The sequence below is a fragment of the Motacilla alba genome, chromosome 3 (assembly GCF_015832195.1).
Source record: "Motacilla alba alba isolate MOTALB_02 chromosome 3, Motacilla_alba_V1.0_pri, whole genome shotgun sequence".
NCBI lineage: Eukaryota > Metazoa > Chordata > Aves > Passeriformes > Motacillidae > Motacilla > Motacilla alba.
Window position 1 is genome coordinate 100776251 of NC_052018.1, and position 21742 is coordinate 100797992.

A 21742-nucleotide genomic window follows, 5' to 3' on the forward strand; every position below is an offset into this window, starting at 1 on the left:
GGGACCCAAGGGAACATATTTCAATTCTCAACAGATTTTCTCTGACCTGGGTTTCCTCTTTCCTTCCCTGTCCTTTGACCAGCAGAGAAATCACAGTGTGCTGGCAAGCTCTGGTGAGCCTGTCTCTGAGGAACCTGGCCAGAAAGATCGTGGTGTTTGATCACTGCAAAAGGGGAAACTTTGCCTTCCTGCCACCACATTTGGCCAGGTGGGATGGAGAAGAAATTCTTGCAGGCACCCACAAAAATATCTCTTATCTGGCAAACTGGCTATGCTGCTAATTATCATGCAGGGTTTAATGAAGCTGAACATAATTATACTTTCACATGCTACATTCAACTTCTTTGACCATAATTTTTAATTCTACCAAAAGCTTTTGGGACAAACACAGTCAGGTGAAGCACTCCTGCTGAGCACACATTAAAGCAGAAGAGCTTAATAGGACAGTACGTGGTTGCTGTTTAAAAACTGTCTCACTTGTACTCTACCAAAATTCCAAAGACCTGGAATAAATGTACAGCCTTGTCACATTTTACCAGCGAGCAGCTTCTCTCTGGGCTATCCTTGAGGAGCCCCATTGTACAGAACTGAGTTTATTTCAGTAGTTCTCAAGGCAAGACCCTCTATGCCCACAATGTGATAAATTTCCATTTTTATTTGCATATATGTAGCAAAAAATACCTACCCATGGAAGTCCACCATGTTTATCTAACCCTATGTGTTTATCCCTTGAAACAGAAAGTTCCCTACTATTTGATTACATCTCTTAAAAAATGTTTTCCAGTGGGCTAGTGCTGCAGCTTAGTGCCTCCACCAAATGTCAGTAAAGATCTGGAATTGTACAACCTTGTTGAAGATGTACGTCTGTCACAAGTATTTCTCATTAACTTCTCCATTTCTCCTGCTCCTCCTTTGGCTTGACTTCAAAGCTTTCACTCAGATATTTACAAAAACATTACTTGAGGGATTGAAAGGTTGTGTGAAAACAGAAGAGCTGCTGTCTAGCTATAAAAGGATAGTGAGAATTTGAGGAAGTTTCTGATTACTGATTTTTCCATGATTTGCCATTTCTGATGGCTATGTATTTTCTCACTCTTTCTCCAGTCCTCCAGCAGCACAGACATTCAAAGGCTGCTGGCTCACTTTGTGCTGGGGATAGCCCTATTCCAGGACAAAGTAAATTTGCTATTGATACAAGTCACTAATACTCATGTTTTCACCATTAGAGAAGTTGGAAGCTATGAAATGAGGGAGGAAAGAAAGTGAGAGAAGTGAAAGATAAGTTCATGTTTGAGGGGAGCGAAGCCATCCTTGGCAAATGGCCACTGAACTCCACATGATACAGGGCAGATCACACAAATCACAACTTTCACAGCAAGCTACACTGCTCTCATTTTCCAGCCACCCACCCCAGGACACTTGTATCCAGATCAGCTAGGAACCCGAGTAGTTGCAGCTGCAAATGAGACCAGTGAGAGACATACTTGGAAAACACATGGTTCTCAAAAATGCTTTGAAAAAAAGACTGGATTCCATGTTTCTCACACCAGGCAGTCAAAGTTGGTCAACACTTCATAATTCCTGTCTTTAATACTTGTAGCAGCATTGTTACTGTTACTGTCATTGCCTAAGGATGCATTTGTAGGAGGAAACGTTCTCTTTTTTATTAGACTGCTTGCTACAGGCAGAAAAAACAGCACATGTTTGTAAATGCCTGAAAGCTCACCCATTTTTCCAGTTACATAAACTGCCTTTAATCTTCTAACTTCACTCCCTAAACATAAATGGGAATAAACTCATCACAAGAGCTGTGTGATGTTCGTTTCATTAACGTTTGTAAGGAACTGAGATGCTATGATAACAGGCATAAAAAAACCTGTGAGGAAATTATTTACTCTGTCTTGACAGTGCAGCTTGAATAATTTACAGTATAAAATGAACACACCTTTGATGAAGGCAGGACAGAGGGCAGCAAATAACTTCCCATTGAGAGAGCACCCCCTGCCCTGCAGACTAAGGGTGCAGCATTCCCACAGTGAGCTACTACAAGAAGAGAAAACTTGCTCATTAGAGCCACGTAGAGACAGAATTTTCATCTCAAAGACAATGTCAACATTTCAAAATGTGTCTAACCAGAAAATAAAAATGCCCAAAGTTCTCACAGAACAAAAAATTTAAATCAATTCTAGGTTAGAAAACTGACTTTAGGGGTTTCAACATCAGTTTTCAACACATGAGCAATGCTGTCATAAACCCCAGAAATTTGAAAACACTTGAATTAAGACAAAAATAAAATGTTGGGCAGAAAACTCAAGAGGGAACTTACTGGTTTGGAACACACTCATGCCAATAATTCAGCCAGCTCAGTTCTAATGTGCTTTCCCTCTCTGCTGCCTCAAAGTAGGGATGCTGTGTTTAGTATACAAATTTTAAACATCTGCTCCTTCAGCATGGTCTTATGCCAGCAGGATTGCTTACACAGAAGAGAGCTCTCAGCACACCTGAGGAGCTGGCACTTGCTCACTGCCACATTTTCAGTAGCAAGAGCTCTCTCCAGAGTTGTACAGCATTCAGACTATCCAGGCCTTCTGTGTTCTCTCAGAAATGTTTTCAACCAGGTCTAGTTGCTTCTCCTACCTTTTGACTGAATGACTTTCCAACAATAGTGTTGGTGTGATGCATATTCCCTGAATTTACAGAGAAAAATAGCTTCCTTTAAAAACTATAATGAAATAAGAACGTGGAAAGAGAAAGTTAGATGGATTTCACACTTTCTCAATTTTCAATTAGGAAAGTTGGCTGAGGGTCTTCATAGTTCCTGAGACAACAAAAAGTTGTTGAGTGCAGTAAACGACATGATAACGTTTTCCCCTAGAACTTAATCCTGCACAAAATCTAGCTGCTTCTTTTTTTTTTTTTTTTTTTTTTTTTTTTTGCTAGGGCTCATGGTAACACACATATTTCTGTGGTGATTTGTTACCAGTCAATAAGCAGCTCCAACTGCACATCCAAAAATGAACAGTAAACAGCAGCAGTGAACTTCATAATGAAAGTGTGATTTTCCATCCTACAGTGACAGCTACATATTCTGTGGCATCTACTGAATTAAAAAGGGCCGAAAGAGACGGAGAACACTTATTGTATGAAAAACTGTGCATACAAAGTCATTGGACCTTATTTAAATTTCATCTAACACAGTAGATCTTTAAGGTTTTCATCCATAAGTATGAACATTCTGACTTGGAATAATCCAGTGGGATAGAGTAATTTTATTAAAATCCCCAATCTCACTTCTTTTGGTTGCTTTTCATTGCCCTTGTTTCAATATCAGGCTGCATTCGCTGTTTGTTTTTCTTTTCTCTCAGATACAATTGCATCTTTCTAGGTACTGCTGCATTTTTGTGAGATTAAAAAAACACCAACAAAAAACCCTCTCCCCTAGGTTTCATGTTTCTTCTAAAACAAGTGAATACTATATGTTTGTAACAGTAAGCAGCTGGTTAAAAGAAAAGAAAACAAAACAAAACAAAAAATCCCCACAAAAACAAAGCCAAAAAACCCTTTTCTGTGACCTTCTATGAATTTTTCAAAATTCATACCTTGTAGAGGGAAAATAAAAAGGTCCAACTTCTATTATTAGCTCTGCTATTCCCATCAGACTTTTCTGGGTCTGAAAAGGCTTGGAGAACAGGTCTTAGCAGGGAACAATCTTTTCCATGGGAAACACCAGCAGACTGATTGCTGCCTCACTGAAAGATGAATGCTGCCTGCCACCCGCGGTGGGTGCTGACAAAACCATGAGGTGGTTAAGATCTCTAAGCTTATTTACAGACAATATTAGCAGATTTAGCACAGGTCCTACCTCAGCATCAGACACGGAACTGAATGTGAAATAAAACAAGGCTGCCGGAGAAAAGATGAAAATTGTGCTTCCAAACCTCATGTGTGCCTTTTGGGGAAACTGTAAGAGCTGATTAGATAGGAAATACATGTAATTTTCCACCTTCTGCTTCTCAGAAGGCTTAGTTCAAATCCATTTTCAATTACTAAAGTAAGTGTTATCTTTGCCTCTACCAATTCTGCAGTTCCAAGCACAACACTGACACTATACACAGCAGATTTTTTTTTTCAATTCTTGATTCTTAGAAACAGCCCAGCAAGAAGACCACAAATATCAATAACATTTTAAAGATGAGCAAACTGAGGTACTTGTCAACCAATTTCAATCACCTAAATGAGCCTGTGAATTGCCCAAATCAGACAATCTCTCTGCATCCTGCTGCTTCCTGTACCAGTTGGACTGAAGATGCCCAGATTCAAGGAAAAAGAAGAGACTGAAGAATATTTTCATAGCTCATCAAGAGCTGATTCCACACAGGTAAGATATAACTTCTCCCTTAACCCTGCAATAACAGCATCTCAGCAAGCTCTCTTTCAGCATTGCCAATCCAGTTAACAAGAGAGGTATTCCATTCATAAGCCTGGTCATGAAAAACACAAATAAAGGTATGAGACTTAACTGTATTCAAACAGCATTTTAGATAGGAAGGAGATTTTTCATTCCTAAAATGCAATTCTCTTTCTGTAACTGTTTTAAGTAGTCTCTCTGCTTTAGCTTTCAGCAGTATTAATGTTTTTGGCCTTACTACAGATAGGTTGCTGGGGGTGGCAGGTAGAATATCACAAATCAGCACAGCCCTGAGCATGCACATGTGGTCCCTCTCAGCAGAGTGCAGGGACTCATCCCCACACCACAGCCAATCCCCTCCTGTGCAAAGCAGCGGCCCCACAGTGGAAGAGCAATTGTTGCTCCGGGTAGAAGCAGAAGCTTGAAGCTTGCTTGGAGAAGTAAGTTTCCTGTTGTGCCCCCTTCCACTGTGCCAACTTCTGCAGTTGTGTGAAGGCAACAAGTTGTCATCAAGCAGCTGATTTCCACTTTGTTTGGAAAGCGAGCAATGATACCTCAAACCCACAAAGAATGGGCAAAATGAAATTGCACCTCAACTCTTGCTGTGAGAGAGAGCAGCAGCTGCACACAACAAGTTCACCACAGGGAGGGACTCCATGTGCATGGATGCTTCCAGCTTTTAGTTGTGGGGAAGCAAAAGGAAACTCTTGGTGTCCCCCCATCTCCAGACATCTCTGAACACCAGGAAGTCATGGATGCAGTGAGTCACGGGTGACTCTTCCAGCTGGATGCACCAACAACTGCCACCATCTCAGTGCTCTGAAGCCCCTCCAGAGGGACAGAAGGCCAGCATAGCCCTGTGTGCTTGTGTCCCAGGCTGTGCTCCAAGGCCTTGCTATGCTTGAATGACATTATCCCAGGAGCAAAGCTGCTGAAGGTCAGTGGCCCACAGCATCAAAAAATGCCTGGAGAAAACTCTTTCCTGGACTACACATCTCTGCCTGAGGACCTCTATTAATGTTTGAACGTGCACGAAACTTATGAAAATTGGGAGCACTTACTGAAAAAAAAGAGATGTCAGCGAATCACAAAGTGACCAGCTCTGTGTAAGGCAAGGTACCTCCTGGAGATATCGGGGGAAAATGCAAGAAGTGATAATGTTACAATTCCAGCATTACCACCCTGGTTTCAGGCAGACTCTCTGCTCTCTTGTGGCATGCCTACAGACCCTTTGATTAATGCTTTCCACATGAGATCACTTTCCAAAAGTATAAAGAGATGCAGAGAGGACTGCAAGAGTTGACCAATATCGGTACAGAGAACAACCATGCCCCGAGGTCGAGGGGCCTGTGGGCTGCCAGCAGCAGTAGAGCAGTCAGGCTAAGAGTGGAGTAGTTACATAATATTAAAATGGCTCTTGAAGTTATTTTAAATACAGTGATAGGAATTTTAACAAACTGTTGCCATGAGTAAAGACAGATCAAGGAGACAGACCATGACTTCTCCCTCTCTCTCTGACTCTAGGTTTTCTCTAAAACCTCTATCCTTGAATGAATAAACTGTGCAATCGGCTCTCAGGAGATTTCATACAATTACTCAGAGCAGTCATTTTCTGAGCAGTTCTCATCTTTAAATTTGCTACCATAAAGTTTATGTCTACCCAAAATATCCCTTTATATCCTCTTTGTCAATGAGCTTTCTGTTTAGTGCAAGCTCCCCTTCAAGATTTTTCCAACTCATTTTCCCCCCATTTTGCTCACTTATTCAGTTGGCCATTAATTAATCACTTTAATACTGTCAGCAGTAGTATTACATTCACACAAAATTGCAACTGCTGTTATTATGCTCCTCCCAGCTGGGTAGGTTTCAGCAAAGCATAACACCTTGTTGACTTTAGATAAATCTATTTATAAAATGCAAATATACCTCTTCCTGGCAGGCAAATCCTTTACAATTGTTCAACAATTCATTATAGAAAATAAAGAATTAGGAAGAAACACAGCTCTTCATCAAGTCCTAGCAAACAAGCATTCTGGTAAAAAAACAATTGATAAAAAGAGAATATGAAATAGTAGCCCCACAGCAAAGTAAATGGGGTTAGTCTGGTCTTGTGGCAGGCAGGGGTAGTAGAGTACCCTCAAACAGCCAACCATACATGCACAGTATTCCAAATGACTGGCAATCAAAAAATAATTCGGTGTACCAGGAATTAAGCTAAATATGAACCAATTTACCAGCTACAAGAAGCAATAACATCATGTGTACACTCCACCAAACATCTACTGGATCATGGTGCTGTTTCAAAGAAGAGATTGGCAAAAAACACCACCAGTTTAGGAAAGGGTTACAGTAAGCAAGCTGTACTGGACTGGACTCACTTGACAGTACAAAGTGCACAAATGCACTGAAATATCAAAAAAGAACCACCAAACTTCTTTTGGCCACAAAAAAGACAAGAGTAGACCTCGAAGCTACTTTGCATGTGTCCACATTTAATCTTGAAGTATCAATTTAAAGGCCCAAGTAATCACTGATATTAATTTTTGAACACATTTCATTAGGAATTCTCTCTGGCAGTGGCTATCTGGACAAGGGCAGCCATCTTAGAGGACAGCCACTCCTCGTGTTTCTTACTCTGCCTCACTGGTCACTGGATTTGTACTTCCATTCACCTTAAGCTGCCCATGGTCCTCTCCGTGCTATAGTAAAGTTATACCGGGCACAAAGGTTTTATATGTCCACTATATATTTTTTACAAAGAGAATAGTAAAAATATCCAACTTCCAGCTCTCCCAGGGCTTTAACTTAATGGGATGTGGATGCAGTTCACCACCATAAAGAATGTCACTAGCTTACATCACTGCAGTATCTCAAAGCCAGGAAGGCAACCCCGCAGGACACAGGGAATCTCCATACAGAAAGTTTACTGAAATACCAGCAACAAAATCGACTGCCCTACTCCATCCCCCAGGAAAAATGCCTTGCCTCCTTTTCCAGGATCTCTTGAGAGACAGCAGCAGGACTCTTGTGCAGCTGTGCTTACAGCAAAGGCTCTCAACTCCACTTGGACCATGCCCTTCCTTCCCATCCCACAGGTCATTACTGCTGCTTTTTAGAGAGCTATATAATTTTAAACAGTCTGTCAATGAGGTATCACAAAGATGATAAAAGTGCCTTGCCCTAGCATCTAATGTGGATAAAATCAATGATCCAAGGTCCCACGGGTGGTGACAGGGTCAGAAAGCTCAGAGGCCTCTGGGCTCACAGCAGCAGCTGCATTCTCTGTTCAGCAGAGCAGTAGGGCAGCTCAGGGAACTGAGAGCTGGCAAAGACAGGGTGCCAAATCCAAGTTATCAGTCATCCAGGATATTCTTGGAAATAAAAAGCCTGGTATCCTTTCCCCAGTACTCAGTGAAATGAAGAAAGAATTAAATAATCAAGAACTCAGCACAAAACAGCCTAAACACAGCAGTCCAGCATCTTTTCTTGGGGTCCTTCAAACCAGGCTCCATCTGTGTGTGCAGGAGCCTTGCACTGCTAGCAAATCACCTCCAGAAATGCTGCCTATCAAGTCAGGAATCTGATGGTTAGGATTTCCAAAATGGTTCTTCTGTTGTGACCTTGGAAGAGCATCTTTGCTTGACAAAGACCTTGGATAAGTCTCTTTTTGCTGTGACAGAAAAAAAAAACCCTAAAAACCATTTTGTGGGGAATATATGGCCTTGCTACTTTTTAGAATAGCATAATTTTTTTTTTCACAGAAAAAAAAAATCTCATTTTAAAGAGCTATCTAAAATGAAAATGTCTCCTGTAGAGGAAGATGTTTGCTCAGCAGTACTTCAAAAGATTATATTTGACCTGAAATAAAACATTGGTTAGCTTCAGAAAACTTGCTATTGTTCAGAATTTTTTTTTCAGTTCATATATTTCATGCTTTTTTAAAGCCTTTTAACATATTTTCCAATTAAAAAAAAATCCCTAGAGTCCAGAGAGAAGGTGTGAAAACTTGTTTTCTTCCATTAACTTTTTTTGTTTTGCTTTGCCAAAACACATATTAAGTTTGCACTTTGAATTGCTTTGTCCCACCAGGTTGCTTTTTTAACAAGCTAAAATAAAAATAAGGTAGAATAGATATATATAATAGAATAATAGAATATATATTAGAAAATTATAATATACATATTATAAAATTATATATATTATAGAATATATATTATAAAATAATATATATCTATAAATAAGCAGGCTGCTCACCCCGTGTGACAACATGGAGACTCTCAAGTGGAAGGTGATGCCGAGTGTGTCACCACATGACAGAATCACTGGAGCCACTGCCACAGGCTAATGCAGCATGGCTGAGAGAGCCCTGGGTCATTTCAGCTCGGCCCTGTCCCCTGAAATCTCCTTACTCAGAGCACCAAAGACACAACTTTTTACCATATTAGCACTGACAGGGCTGGCAACACATCAAACCACGGAAATGTTTGCAAAACTCAGGTTTGGCTGAGGGAGCCTCAGATGTGGAGAGTAGCACAAAACCAGCCATGAGGGCTGCACAGTCTCATGTGGGCACTGTAGAGTTATTATACTGCTATTTCCATCTCAGTGAGGAACAGCATGGAAAACAGTTAAAGTAAACTCAACATTAAAAAATTCACTGACAATTAAGATGACAGATTAAACTGATCTACATGCAATCTGCAAACTGATCTGGCATTCACTGATTAATGCAGTAAATTAGATACTAACATCTCTTATGCAATGTTATAAATCACTACTTTCACTCAGCAATGCATATTTGGTGTCAAACAATTTTTGATGCTGGCTAAGTTATTAAATTTTCTGTAGATGAAGCACTGAATATCTGTTACAGTTTTAGGATGGGATGATGAAAAGACACTTCCAATTTCTGATCAAAGTTACTTGATACTGCTCAGATTTCCAAAATCAAAGTGGAAATTGCTTTTCATTGTAGTGGAAAACAGCAAAAGAAACATAACACCACCAAGTCTGGACTCAAACATCTTTGAAGTGGACACACACATTTGAAGGTAAAGAGGTGCTTTACAAACACAATGTATTTCTCAAAAATGGCACTTTCATGAAACATCCATCTCTGAGTCTTACAGAGTTGGTAAAATACAGAGCTCCTTCTTGAAGAAATTGCAGCAAGAACTGCCCCAAAAGGGCCCTGAGATCTGAGTATTTGGCCCAAATACTGCAAACAAGGCAGAGTCTGTCTCTCGTGCTTTTCTCTGGGTGTTGCTCACTGAGTCAACAGACCCCCAAGTACCTTCAACTACACTGTCACAAATTCACAAGGTGAGGGTATCCCCCTCCACAAGTTCCTGGCAGTGTAAGGCTCCAGCCTTAGCAACAACACTTCAGTTCACAGCTGTCAGCACTAATGAGTTAAAGCAGACTGTGGTGAGATCCTGGAGTTATTTGTAGCTGTGGAACAGGTAAGTCCCTCTGGTTGCAGGTAGGCATCCTTCCCCAGCTGCACTGGCAGCAGAGGTTATTGCCTCCATCTGTTCACCACTGCTTTCCCTCATGATCCGCTGATCAGGCAGCATGTGTAACTACTCCCTAATTTATTTCAGGCAAAGTCAGACAGGTGACACCAGTAGAACAATTCTTACCTAGTCAAGGATTTTATGTGACCCTATCTCATTCCCAAGTGATGGCTGCTCTCTGGGCTGTGTTGAAGCATCTCCCAGACTCATGTGACCTGCTGAAAGGCTGTTCTCTAGTCCTTTTTAAAAACCATCATTCTAATATGAGAGATAACTCTGATACATGATAATGTTCTTACTAGCCCACGCAAAGCACTTTGTGCAAGAGCGAGTATTTCCCTTTCCTTTTTTCAAAGAGGGCGTACTGAGGAACATCAGGCTGCTCACTCCCTTTACCTTTGCAGCTTTGGGAAAACTCAAACACAGCTTGGTCTTTATCTGAAATATTCAGATCAAGTCTGCTTCTAAACCAAGGGGAATGGGAAAAAAGAAACTGCAAGTATGGTCAAACTCTGAGGAAATTGTGTCTCAATTTAGGACTGCACAAGAGGGACCTCTCTTTAAATCAAAGATGGAAATAAAGGGATTGGGTTATGTGCAGGAAATTGATAAATCTTTTTTTAAAATAGTATTTTATATTATTAAAACAGAATGGTCACGTAACAAAAGGCCCCAAAGAACATCACATCTGGTACAATTTTCTCTTCAGTAAAAAACTTTGGTTTAAATTTTTCTGGTAAAGAAGAAACATTGATTACATTTATATAATGGAACAGAAATTCCCTGTCATGCATCTTAACAGTGCATCATGCCTAAGAAGTCCTGTCAGTTGAAATTTAGTCTAGAACTCAATGATCACCAGGAACTGGATCTGAAATTACTTACTCCTGAATGTAACAAGATATCCTTTCAGAAGCAGGCTGAATTAAGGTTCAAGACAAATGCTGCATATAATATAGACCTTAACCTCATTTAGAAGCAATGTTGTTTAAGGCTGTATTAAGGGATTGAGTTACTGCTTCTGCTTAAACAGAAGTGACAGAGTCATTCACAAGGGTAATAAAAATAAACAAGATAATGCAATAGAAGGAATTGCACCTCCTGGTAAGGAAGCAAGCGAAAAATTAATGTGGATCTTCTATTACTAGTCTTTGGAAAGTAGCATGGGATCCAATCTCCAATTGCAACTCAATGTAAGTAGATTTTTCAAAAAGCCTGATTTGGGGTCTCAAATAAGATCTACAGGACTCCATTAGAATGCTCTGGGTTGTAGTTCTGCTGCTACCAAAACTCACTTCACCGTTCATAAACCACTTCTGTATCTGAATGTTCTTCCCTGTGAAAGAACTGTGTCTGTTGGTTTTTTTTTTTAGAAATATGCCTTCTTTTCTAGACCCATTCATAAAATATCTAGAGAGACTGAAAAACACAGGGTTGATTTCTGGTTTATAATTCACACAGGTTTCCCAGTGCAGAGAAGCTTCTAGGTCTGACTGGAAGCACCCAGTAAAAGCGGCACGAATGAAGCTTGTTTTGGTAATGCTGGTTTTGTAAAGTATGCCTGGATAGCAACATTAATCTTGCACTCAACAGTCATTTAATTTTTTTCAGGGTTTATTCTAACAGACTCTGAATAAACTCCTGCAAAATAATTACTCTAAAATGATTGATCTGGCGTGGTAACCAGTGAGTGTTGAGAACGTTCAATAGAGAATCTGTTTGTTAAAGATTCCTTGCCTGACCCTATTCATTCACAAGTGAGAAATTGGTGGGCAGACCTTCTAGATTACAGGTATTAAAGTACCCACTGGCTTTAAAAAGATAGTGCTTTTAGAAATCCCAGACAGCAATTCTTCAACCAAAGCATTGTCCCCTTTCTGACACTCTGATGATGCGATGATGTTAAAGGTGGAATGAATTGCCCTCTGAAGTGCCTCTTTTTCTCTCTGTTGACTACAGAGGGACCCTAGAGACCAGCTTTGACATGATGCCTAACTTTCAGATAGCTGAAGTCACAAAAGATGAATACCATCTTGTCTAACTTCATACAACAAAGCACCTGAATGTCTGAACTAAATCTTGCCTAGGGAGATTGAATCTTGCGATATTGTGAATTAGATGACTGGTTTATTATACAGATTTTATTCCCTGACAGTTCAGTTGAGGTCTAGACTGAGAACTGCAAACCAAATTAGCTTTGCAAGTTGAGGTTAGGGGAATTTTTTTTTTCTTCTATCTACTGAAAATATTTTCTGGCCTTTGTTCAAACACTGAAAAAAAGCAAGCAGCATCAGCAGAATGTAGATGTGCCAAAAAAAAAGGTAATCTATATGTTATCAAGATAAAGAAATAGGGAGAAAGGGACAAGTCCATTGCTTGGCTCTGTAAACTGGAAAAGAAACTTTCTTCATTTCATCTTAGACTACTGTTTTGAGATGGTATAACAAGATGGATAAATGGAAACCGTAATAAACTTCTCTGCACTCTTTACAGAACAGTATCGTGGTGGGCTTGCACTGTAGGAAAAGTTATTTGCATAACTGATTAACATTTGGTGGCATCTGCCTCGTCATGACACTTTCTTTCCTGGACAATTAGGGTAATTGCTTAAATGAAAGTAAAGGCACTGTTTACTTGAAAATCAAAAAAAGTAATATGAACCAAGGAGAAATGTTCTGAGAAAGACAACTGTAATGCATTACTGCTGGTGCCTGGTACTGCTAGGAACAGAACCAGCAAGAAGAAGCACATTTATTATAATTTGAGGGGAGCTACATGAAGCTACAAATTAGTCCACATTCTACAAATCAACAATTAAGATGAAGACTACTTACTACAATATAAACTTATAATGGAATAAAAATTGCCCTAAAGGTTTTGTGATTAGATTAGACAGGCAAGAATGTTTTATGACTAAAAGGAAAGAGGAGAAGTAGGCTTGTCTAAATGAGAGGAATTGCCTGATTTCACCTGGGAACAGAGAAAGCTAGAGGTGCTCCAAAGATGAAGCTAGAAGAAAACAGAAGATGAACACGATAAACATGGGACACTGCAGCAAAGCACTCTGTGCAAATATGAGCAGTGCAAACATCCCTTGGAACAGAACTTTTCCAACATAGAAAAGGTTATTTCCATTTCTCAGTTGTCTTAACCAGTTGTTAATTAAAAAAAAAAAAAATACAACGGTACAGTAAGATGTTTAATTGAAAATCCTGTGTCATCTTCAGCTTCCTCAATCTGCAGTGAAAGAAGAGCTGAAACCTAAACCTGACTCTTCTCTTGGCTGTGAAGAGATGAGGAATGATGAAGTAACTGACGTTCAAATCAACAATGTTGCTATCAAATCTCTTGTTAGGCTCCTCCTTTTTCAAAAGGATAAATATATAAATATAATATTTGATAAATATATAGGGGCAGATCTTCAAGCTGATGCAAACAGTTGAGGCTCCAACAATTACTGGGATGACGTGCAACATGCTTTGGTAATTTCACTGGCAGAAACTCCTCACAAGTAACTGCATAGTTACTCACTTCCTTTGCTTTGGGAAATGGCTCCCATGGAAGAAAAACTTCCTTTACTTGGCTGTCTAAGCCACTTGGCAATTTTTGCAGACAGGTGAGTCATTTTGCTGCTGTTTTGTTACTGATGTGTACAACAAGAGTACACAGAAGGGCTGAGTTAACACTGTTGCCAAAACTTTGCACTTAATGTTTCTGATCTTACAGCAACTGTTTTCTTTTTGTTATGGTTTCATTAACTGATGTTCATGAACATGTCTACATATACTGGTATTCCATGAGGTGCTTAAAGAGACAACAGTGTCTTTGAGTCTTTTTAGAAATCAATAGCAACAGTGATAATATTGCAGAAATATTGATATTTCATAATTTTTGGGGTTTGTTTTTGGGTTTTGTTTTATTTGTTTTCGTTTTTTGTACCACATAACCTAATGCTGGATTTATGCAGTTGTTGCTTACAGCTCTAAATGATGTTTTAAAAATCCAGTCCATCATTTGGGCTTAAGTGCAAGGAATGTTCTGTAGTTTACAAGAAATCACTTACTCTGGATTGTAGTGCACCCAATTCCACCAAAATAGCTTAGATCTCAGTATGGCACAACCCATCATCTCACAGAACCAGACAGATTGCTTCTCAGCTCTCAAAGTTTTTAGGTATCCAAAGAGCTGCACTGTTCATCTGTATTCACATCAAATGAAAGATCTTCCACTGATGATATTTTTGGAACATGATAAATGTTTCTTACAGAGTTGACTAATTTATATTTATACTTCCTTGTAGATCTGAAAAAACATTTCCAAACCTATGCCTACGCTTACAAATTCACTGCTACTCCATCAATCATGTTCCATGAACATTACACTTTTGGAATTGGACCCAGGATCCAGCTGACTCATTTAATTGCTTGCAACCTCCCAGTCATAGAAAACTTCAGCAGGCACTAATTTTAAAAAGGGAGGGAGGGGAAAAGGTATGTTCTTAAAATTTCTTTCATGTAATAAAAACTGACTGCAATTTAAGATCTTGCCATCCATGTGTGACTTCTGGATCAATAAGCCTTGCTAGCAAGGCTTTCAAAGGCTCAATTCATAAAAGCCCTGTACACCTCATTTATGGAGGCACTTGGTAAATCTGCCTCCCTTCTCATCCTGATGATGGAAGGCATGTCTCAGTACCAGGCAGTAATGATGGCATTTTTGAGAACTCCTAGGGGACTAAGGAGTGTGGTTCCCATTAATTTGTGCTCCAAAGTCACTTGGCAGCTTTTAAACATTGCTCTCTCTCCCCACGTTTTTCACAACTTCAGAGTAAAAGAATTGCAACATATAGGCTTAATGATACTGCCTGAGACTCTGATGGGCAGCCACTGGTTGTGAATTTCCAAATACAGCATAAAGGACTTTCATTTGTTAAAAGGGCATGCACTGCTTTTCAGAAAATTTAGTCCCCCTTTACAGATTCTTAAACTTTTCAGGGGACAAAAACCACAGTGTAGTAGTTTTAATCAGTTGTCATTTCTATTCACAGGTTATGGATTTGATTTGGAATTACAAGGTCGAGGCTTTTTGGTTTCCAATTGCTCTATTGCAGACTGTCACTGTATCCCTCAGTGTTGGCACCAAGGCACCACACCTCTCCCATGCTGGATACAGTGCAGGATTGCAAAAGAAAATAGTCTGTGGGTTGATTTAGCAATTGGTTTGCTCAGAAAGCTGACTGCAGTAGACCTGGCAGAAACAGAACAGCAGGACAAAGCAAGCAGGGCTCCTGAGCCAGGAAGGGGAAGGCTTTGGACAAAAAGAGGGATGAACTGGACAGGGTCTTACAGCACGACTGGGGCAGATTTACAGTGACACATCTCAGACACAGAAACCAAGCTGGACTTGAACTTTTCAGAGGATAAGCCCTGAGGTACAGAAGTGCCCTGAGCCAAAACCTTGAGGATTCTACCCTGTGAAGAAAGAGGAAGAATTACACCTTTTTTTCAATCTTGTATGTACTGCACTACTACAGAGAAGTGGTGACCACCTCAGTACCCACCATTTGTATATGTGACACTTAATCAAGCTTTAAAAAAATAAGATTCTTGCTGTTAGCATTATTTCATTTTCAAGCAAACACAGAATATCTTCTTTCCTTATTGTGCCGTATTCTCTTCATTCTTGTTCTTCATTTCCAAATCCTATTTTGCTCGTTAATGCCTCTGAGGCTCCAGTGAGATGTGCCACCAAAAGGGACTAGTTTCCATCTGACCATCCTACATATTTATCTTTGCTTCTGATAAATTTAAATGTTAATGGATTAATTCTTGTGCATTTCATTAAATTTTGACAATTCACTGCATTTCCTTCACTTGGTTTGTTTGCCGGTTCAACAGATTATCCACTTAGTTAGTTCAGTCTAGTTGATTGAGTGACTATCTGATTAAGCCTGATTGCTCTAGTTAATTAATTGGATTGTAAATGTTTCTTCCAATCACTTTCTAACTGGTCAAACTTTTTAATCATTTCCACCATCTAGACAAATTATTCCTGTCTGATATCCTGTCGTTTGTTTTCAGCGTTAGCGATTTGTCACCATCTCTCCCTTCCTCATCTCTCTTTCTGTAGGGATCCTACAAGAAAGGTGGACAGACACTTTTCACAGGAGCATGTAGTGACAGGACAAGAGGGAATGGCTTCTAACTGAGAGAGAAGATGTTCAGAACAGATATCAGGAAGAAATTCTTTGCTGTGGTGAGGCACTGGCACAAGTTGCCCAGAGAAGCTGTGGATGCCCCACCCCTGGAAGTGTTCAAGGCCAGGTTGGATGGAGCTGTGAGTAACGCGGTGTAGTGGGAAGTGTCCCTCTCCATGGCAGAGGGGGGGGGCAGTTGGAATTAGATGATTTTTAAGGTGCCTTCCAACCCAAACCGTTCTGGGATTCTATGTTTCTCTTCTTTTGCTGACTCGGTCTGACTCATTTCCTTTCTGCTCGATCATCTCCCTCTTCTGTTCTGACCTTCTAAGCTTCCCCACTGTCTCTTAGTTCTTCGCAAAGACCACCGCAACTCTTCACAAACATGAATCAAGTTGCACAGTCAGGTCTTAACAACTCCAAACACCAGTCCTATTTGAACCAACAAAATTTTCCTACAGCTATTAGGGAACTTCATGGATATAAAACAACTCAGACCAAAACTATCCCTCTTTCTTTTGCCAAATCAAGAATCTCCATGCCCTCTGTTATAGGCTAGCAATCTTTTGGGGTTTATTATGGAGAGAAAAAGGGAGAGTGAGACTGTCATCTACTTACACAGTGGAGTCAGATTGCATAAATCTTTGAATCTGGAGTAATACCGGCTTAAAATCCTTGGGTCATCCGTAAATCATCATTGTCCTTCCCATTTCTCAAATGATAATAGCAAATCCTATGATTGTTTTAATAAATCCAAGCAGTTAAAACATCACAAGAAGTAAGTGGCAGCAATTAATAGTAATAAAAATAAGTTCAATTTGGGGAAAGCAGATTACAGAGTTCATTTTCCTTCACTGAATCAATGGCTCCCCTGTTGAAATAAGCCTTAATTAAAGGAGAAGGTCAGGATAAAAATCATATACAGCATTAAAAAGATAATGTATTGGCCAATTCTTCAAGGTGTTAAAAAGTACTTAAGACCCACAAGGGCCAACATTTGCAATGTCTCTTGAGCAGTTCCTAGTACTTCTTATGAGCAGGTCCTTCTCTTCAGACTTTAAAGGCTTTGGATTTTAAAGGCTGAGATTTCTCAATTCTGTTTCTTAACCCAAGCCACCTAACCTTTTCTGAGTTAGAGAGGATAAACCTGCTCGCTCTGGTAAGGCACACCTATTTGGAGCTGCTGTGGCCGGTTCAAGTCTTTCCACCTTCCGCATGAAAACATCTATTTTAAAGATGAATTTTAAATGCATTATAAAACATTTCTTTATATCCCCCTCCTCCATATCTTAAAACCCCAAATATATGGCCAGTTGATTACTAAATAAAACAATAGGACACTCTGTCCCATTTATCACCAAACTGGCATGGCAGACCTATGAAACCCAAAATCTCTAGATATTCAGGTTTGCTTCCCCCCTGCTGCTCCTTTGATGAGCACAGGAAGGTTCTAAATAGATTAAATTATTCAACATAACCACCACTGTCTAAATCTGGCTCTGCAAGGAGTAGGTGTTCACAGCCAGTAACAGAAATAACTAATCACTAATTCATTACTGCAAGAAGCTACTCTACCAGTAATTGAGTTACTGTGCCTCTTCTGGAAGCAATGTTAAAACTAAATTTGCTTAATTTTTTTTTATTCCTAGCATTACAATAACTTCATTTTGAAAAGATTAAAGTGAAAACAAAGATAAGCCCCATAACAAGTTCATTAAATTTATTTTACCTAAATTGGCACAAACCACAAGTGAAATAACTTTCACTTTAGAATGACTTTAAAATTATTTAACTTCACTACAGCCACCACCCTCATCTGCAAAGCAGTATTTTCTCTGACACAAGATCCCTACAGGATTAAAACACAAGCAGGTTAGGGATAGTTTTTGGCACACAAGCTGAAATCAGAATAATCAGTCATAGCTCACGAGGGAGCAGAGGTGAATGGGGAAAGAAGGTGGTCGCCAAAGCATTTGGAAGCAAATATTCTTAAAATAGTAAGGCTTTTCCAAATGCCTACTTAGTGAAATTAGACCCACAGGAAAACCAGACCAGTTGAACTGCATAAATAGCATAGGCCATTTGATGGAAAATGCAGCCAGTCTGCCTAATTTTATTTTTTTAAATGAAGAAACATACTGAATAATCCTGCTGGTTTCAGTTAGCTCTGGACCTGTAAGGTTCTTAACCACGGCATTAATGCCAAAGGAAATGATCCAGCTTCTTTTATCCAAAAATCACCTGGACAGGCCAAGTAATATTATGGTAAATGTTAATCCTAAACCTCAGATAGAGACAGCTACTTCTGAAATTACGACTACTTTTCTTTTTTAAATCAAGTTTATTTTTCAGTTTTATAACAATGACAAAATACTGAGTGCTCATTGTTCTGCTCACCTGTTCCCCTGTATTTCTGGACAGAGGTGGATCTCCAGACCATACAAGACAACATGGTTGATTCTACTGAAGGTTCGTACCTTCTCTCCTCCATCCCATAAATACAACCAAGCAAATAAGGAAACATAAACTATTGTCACAATTAATCTGGTGGTTTAAGAAAACGTCTGTAAATACCTTGCAGTTCTACCCAAATGAAAATTACTTAATTAATTGAAAAAAAATTGTATAGCATTTATTAACATCTAAATGAGCTGTGTGTCATGTGGGACTTCAATCTGAAATGTATGTTTAATTATTTTTATACTGAGAAGATGCAGTTGCTGGAGCAACTCCCCAGGGATGTGGCAGAGGCCTCATCACTGGAGGTTTTCAAGTTGCAGCTGGATCAGGGTTCTAGATAATCTCCCCCAGACTCCTTTTCACACAAAAAGTTGTGCCAAATTCTCTTCTGAGGTTCCTTCCAGCCTGGCTTGTTCTGTGATTCTCTCTCATACACTGTTATTATCTCAGTTTTCTGTTGGGAAGACATTAACTTTTCTAGCCAATTTTCCAATAGGAAGCATCAAGAACTCATTTTGAAAAGGGGCTCACTGGTATTTCATTAAGTTCAGTTAACCACAACATCCTGTCATCGAATTAATTTATAAGACAAACTGCAAAAAGAGAGCATGTGGGAAAACTGAAATGATACATATCCGAGTTTTGTCTGAATGCACAGAAACATCATTTTAGTAATGATTCAGATGCATAAGCAATCCTATCTGGAGAAAGCCCTTATTGATCTCCTGCAGCTGATTCATAAATCTGTTGCTGGAATATTTATCAAGTGGTATCATGAATAATTCTATCTGGCAGTTGATCATATTTCTTCAAACGTGTTTTAAGTCTGTATTTTCACTCTTCCTTTGCTATCTCTTCTTTCAGTAAAATCACCTCCTGATCTTCAAAATTTTTCCTTTCCTGAGAGGTCCTGTGCTTTTGATCAAGGATTTTGCCTTTAGTACAACCTTAACTCCAACTTTCAGAAATTTGCATACATATTACAGCCATCAGATCATTACAGAACTAACTGCCTACCAGCTCCAAAGGTAATGTGTGCTTCTGTGTACTTTCAGTATCTACTGAAAAAAGGCAATTGCTGAGTGGACAGAAGCATTAACTTAATCAACAACACACGGTCTCTCCCCTCTCCAAAATAAATGGTTTTTATGTTGCTTACTGAGCTTGAAAACTTGAAAGCTAAGTGCTTCCTCTTGGACAGGCTGAGTGTCTGAAATAACTGCTTTTAACAGCCCTGGAGCATCATTAAAGCTTTCAGACATTTCAGAAGCATTTGGTCTCCACGCCCCTTAGGTAAAAATTTACTTAAAATTGGTGAATCAAACATTGCTAAGTAAAACAATGTCTTGTCATTTACTTGTGCCTACTAATAAGTACTTTAATTAAGAATTTTGGAAATTAGTTAGCAAATTAATTAATTTACAACTGCAATAAAAAATCAGTAAGAAGCCCATTAAATATCATAAATAAGTCAATACGCTACTTAGGAAATGAACTCTATTTTTATTACTAGAAATTACCATCCACTATAAAATGCCAATGTACCAATTACTTTACTTGTATAAGTAACAAATTTCTTAACTGATGTTATTAAATTAATATATTACTTCTCTGCAATTTGTATTTTGGTTGTTTTTTTTTTTTTTTGTTTTTTTGTTTTTTTTTTGCTTTGGCTACTGCACTTATTTAAATAGTAAGTTGTAAGAAAGAGAATTAGGCAATCAATAGCTTAGGTTTTACACACTGACAAACACAATTTGCTTCACATTTAAGTCAGTAATTGAAAGTCAATTGGTTGTAGCAGTCCAGGCAACGCTACCTGTTAGTTGTCCTGAGACAAAACTTACAGAAGTACAAGCAGTCTTTGTATTGACTGCAGGGGCTCTCTGATCAGATTTGAATCCTAAGGTTGAGAAAAGACTGTAAGAACTTTCCTTCTATTATGGGAATTGGGAAATGTGAAGATATTCAAGTGACTATTAACTAGACTTTTTTGATTTTGAATTTTTTAAAAACTGAGAATTTTATCAGCATCAGAATCTCCTTAAGTTTTTAATTTCCCATTCAATCCCATATAAACTGCTATTTTTCAGTTCAGAGGAAAAGATTTTTTTTCCTATGCAAAATCTTTTCTATGATTAAGGAACTAAAAAAAAAAAAAAAAAAAAAATGGAATCACCAACATGCAAAAGCAAATTCCAACCTCAAACTTTGACCTTCTTCAAGCCCTTGCTGTTTTTCACCCAGAGGGTGGTTGGGCACTGCAACAGGCTCCCCAGGGCAGTGGTCACAGCACCAAGCCTGACAGAGTTGAAGAAGGGTTTGGAGAATGCTCTCAGGCACATGGGTGACTCTTGGGCTGTTCTGTGCAGGGCTGGGATTTGGACTCAATGATTCTCATAGGTGCCTTCCAATTCAGCATATTCTGTAATTCTTTCTATATCTGCACCTATGGAAATGGTAGCCTAACTTCCTAAGATTGTAGGTACACCTTAATGTATTTTTAAATTGTGTTTATGGTCTTCAGGCTGAAGGCATGTTTCTATTTCTTAGATATTTCTTTCTCAAATTCACCCATGTTTTATGTGCTTCAGTAGCATTAAGGTATCCAAGTAGCTAAGCTGCCCAAAGGCTTCTAACAGCTGCAGAAAAATTAGATTTAGATTAATCTTTTCTTATTGCTTTCCCTGTTTTCTCCAAGCTTAAGGTGTCACCCTCAGCTGCTCATCACCACCTCTTTCCTTGTAAAAGTACACCGCCACATCTTCAGCTGCACACAAAAGGCTTAGTGACCTAAACCAACTGAAAATAAGAGAACAAGTGGTTTTGTTCTCTGGTGGCATTGTTCTTACACTGTGTCCTATAAGCAGGGCAGAGGAGTAGCTGTTTGCTACAAATTTGCAGGCAAAATGGGAGATTTGTTCCTTCTTTTTCTCGGAGTGTCTAAACAGCCTCAGCCCTTGACATCTGTCATCTGTTGGTCAGAACTCCCAGTCCAGCACCTCGGGCTCGCCCCTGAGTGCTCCCAAGGAGAGGAGTTCCTGTGTCCACAGTCTCTTGCACTGAATTCCCAAAGCACTGTGGATGACTTGTGTCCTTACACCAGCAGCAGAACAGGAACCTTCTCTCTGAACATGCCTTTGCTTCCAGCACAATGTCAGG

At 39.3% G+C, this 21742-nt stretch overlaps 1 protein-coding gene across 1 annotated transcript in view; it reads right to left on the reverse strand.

Moving 5' to 3' along the window:
- Positions 1-21742, reverse strand: part of ALK (ALK receptor tyrosine kinase) — a 308338-nt gene that overhangs the window by 83313 nt on the left and 203283 nt on the right. The gene's annotated exons all lie outside the window — the stretch shown is intronic.